The sequence below is a fragment of the Haemaphysalis longicornis genome, unplaced genomic scaffold (genome assembly GCF_048455015.1).
Source record: "Haemaphysalis longicornis isolate Haplotype H1 unplaced genomic scaffold, Haemaphysalis longicornis Haplotype H1 scaffold_1, whole genome shotgun sequence".
Lineage (NCBI taxonomy): Eukaryota > Metazoa > Arthropoda > Arachnida > Ixodida > Ixodidae > Haemaphysalis > Haemaphysalis longicornis.
The window spans coordinates 281,328,937-281,332,338 of NW_027526203.1; the positions used below are offsets into that span (position 1 = coordinate 281,328,937).

Genomic DNA, 3,402 nt, shown 5'->3' on the forward strand with positions numbered 1-3,402 from the left:
GGTGAAGGGGACCTTCTTTTTAACCCCCGGGTCGTGACTCGAGTGTCTACGACATGTCCAGAGTGGTCGACCAGCTTTGAACCCTCTTAAGCTCCCTTTGGCAACAAGACTGCCAGAACAGAGGCCCTCGCTATGCATGTAGCGAATCAGAATAGGAAATGAGGGGCTCGTTGAAAATAACACAGAAATAAGGGTTGGCAGTCGAGAAAACCTCGGAAAGCAAAGGGGAGGATGTGGTAGATCATTGAAACAGATTAAGAATTTGGAAAGAAAGAAAGAAAGTGAAGAAAAAATGTCCGCCAGGTGGGATCCGAACCCACGACCTCCAGAATACCGGTCTGGTGCGATAACCACTACGCTACCGGCGGGGCGATTTTCCCATTCACTTTCTGGGGTATTTATGTTAGGTATATTTGTTTCCTGTGCTTGGGGGTGGTAGCCAGCGCCATTCGGACTAATCGGGGTGAAGGGGACCTTCTTTTTAACCCCCGGGTCGTGACTCGAGTGTCTACGACATGTCCAGAGTGGTCGACCAGCTTTGAACCCTCTTAAGCTCCCTTTGGCAACAAGACTGCCAGAACAGAGACCCTCGCTATGCATGTAGCGAATCAGAATAGGAAATGAGGGGCTCGTTGAAAATAACACAGAAATAAGGGTTGGCAGTCGAGAAAACCTCGGAAAGCAAAGGGGAGGATGTGGTAGATCATTGAAACAGATTAAGAATTTGGAAAGAAAGAAAGAAAGTGAAGAAAAAATGCCCGCCAGGTGGGATCCGAACCCACGACCTCCAGAATACCGGTCTGGTGCGATAACCACTACGCTACCGGCGGGGCGATTTTCCCATTCACTTTCTGGGGTATTTATGTTAGGTATGTTTGTTTCCTGTGCTTGGGGGTGGTAGCCAGCGCCATTCGGACTAATCGGGGTGAAGGGGACCTTCTTTTTAACCCCCGGGTCGTGACTCGAGTGTCTACGACATGTCCAGAGTGGTTGACCAGCTTTGAACCCTCTTAAGCTCTCTTTGGCAACAAGACTGCCAGAACAGAGGCCCTCGCTATGCATGTAGCGAATCAGAATAGGAAATGAGGGGCTCGTTGAAAATAACACAGAAATAAGGGTTGGCAGTCGAGAAAACCTCGGAAAGCAAAGGGGAGGATGTGGTAGATCATTGAAACAGATTAAGAATTTGGAAAGAAAGAAAGAAAGTGAAGAAAAAATGCCCGCCAGGTGGGATCCGAACCCACGACCTCCAGAATACCGGTCTGGTGCGATAACCACTACGCTACCGGCGGGGCGATTTTCCCATTCACTTTCTGGGGTATTTATGTTAGGTATGTTTGTTTCCTGTGCTTGGGGGTGGTAGCCAGCGCCATTCGGACTAATCGGGGTGAAGGGGACCTTCTTTTTAACCCCCGGGTCGTGACTCGAGTGTCTACGACATGTCCAGAGTGGTTGACCAGCTTTGAACCCTCTTAAGCTCCCTTTGGCAACAAGACTGCCAGAACAGAGGCCCTCGCTATGCATGTAGCGAATCAGAATAGGAAATGAGGGGCTCGTTGAAAATAACACAGAAATAAGGGTTGGCAGTCGAGAAAACCTCGGAAAGCAAAGGGGAGGATGTGGTAGATCATTGAAACAGATTAAGAATTTGGAAAGAAAGAAAGAAAGTGAAGAAAAAATGCCCGCCAGGTGGGATCCGAACCCACGACCTCCAGAATACCGGTCTGGTGCGATAACCACTACGCTACCGGCGGGGCGATTTTCCCATTCACTTTCTGGGGTATTTATGTTAGGTATGTTTGTTTCCTGTGCTTGGGGGTGGTAGCCAGCGCCATTCGGACTAATCGGGGTGAAGGGGACCTTCTTTTTAACCCCCGGGTCGTGACTCGAGTGTCTACGACATGTCCAGTGTGGTCGACCAGCTTTGAACCCTCTTAAGCTCCCTTTGGCAACAAGACTGCCAGAACAGAGGCCCTCGCTATGCATGTAGCGAATCAGAATAGGAAATGAGGGGCTCGTTGAAAATAACACAGAAATAAGGGTTGGCAGTCGAGAAAACCTCGGAAAGCAAAGGGGAGGATGTGGTAGATCATTGAAACAGATTAAGAATTTGGAAAGAAAGAAAGAAAGTGAAGAAAAAATGCCCGCCAGGTGGGATCCGAACCCACGACCTCCAGAATACCGGTCTGGTGCGATAACCACTACGCTACCGGCGGGGCGATTTTCCCATTCACTTTCTGGGGTATTTATGTTAGGTATATTTGTTTCCTGTGCTTGGGGGTGGTAGCCAGCGCCATTCGGACTAATCGGGGTGAAGGGGACCTTCTTTTTAACCCCCGGGTCGTGACTCGAGTGTCTACGACATGTCCAGAGTGGTCGACCAGCTTTGAACCCTCTTAAGCTCCCTTTGGCAACAAGACTGCCAGAACAGAGGCCCTCGCTATGCATGTAGCGAATCAGAATAGGAAATGAGGGGCTCGTTGAAAATAAGACAGAAATAAGGGTTGGCAGTCGAGAAAACCTCGGAAAGCAAAGGGGAGGATGTGGTAGATCATTGAAACAGATTAAGAATTTGGAAAGAAAGAAAGAAAGTGAAGAAAAAATCTTCACTTTCTTTCTTTCTTTCCAAATTCTTAATCTGTTTCAATGATCTACCACATCCTCCCCTTTGCTTTCCGAGGTTTTCTCGACTGCCAACCCTTATTTCTGTGTTATTTTCAACGAGCCCCTCATTTCCTATTCTGATTCGCTACATGCATAGCGAGGGCCTCTGTTCTGGCAGTCTTGTTGCCAAAGGGAGCTTAAGAGGGTTCAAAGCTGGTCGACCACTCTGGACATGTCGTAGACACTCGAGTCACGACCCGGGGGTTAAAAAGAAGGTCCCCTTCACCCCGATTAGTCCGAATGGCGCTGGCTACCACCCCCAAGCACAGGAAACAAACATACCTAACATAAATACCCCAGAAAGTGAATGGGAAAATCGCCCCGCCGGTAGCGTAGTGGTTATCGCACCAGACCGGTATTCTGGAGGTCGTGGGTTCGGATCCCACCTGGCGGGCATTTTTTCCTCACTTTCTTTCTTTCTTTCCAAATTCTTAATCTGTTTCAATGATCTACCACATCCTCCCCTTTGCTTTCCGAGGTTTTCTCGACTGCCAACCCTTATTTCTGTGTTATTTTCAACGAGCCCCTCATTTCCTATTCTGATTCGCTACATGCATAGCGAGGGCCTCTGTTCTGGCAGTCTTGTTGCCAAAGGGAGCTTAAGAGGGTTCAAAGCTGGTCGACCACTCTGGACATGTCGTAGACACTCGAGTCACGACCCGGGGGTTAAAAAGAAGGTCCCCTTCACCCCGATTAGTCCGAATGGCGCTGGCTACCACCCCCAAGCACAGGAATCAA

The 3,402-nt window shown here is 49.0% G+C and overlaps 1 non-coding gene across 1 annotated transcript; it reads right to left on the reverse strand.

Annotated features, from left to right (window-relative positions):
• Positions 1 to 295: 295 nt before the first annotated feature.
• Positions 296 to 368, reverse strand: Trnat-ggu (transfer RNA threonine (anticodon GGU)). The gene has a single exon. It is a non-coding gene; the product is annotated as a tRNA-Thr (tRNA).
• Positions 369 to 3,402: the final 3,034 nt, after the last annotated feature.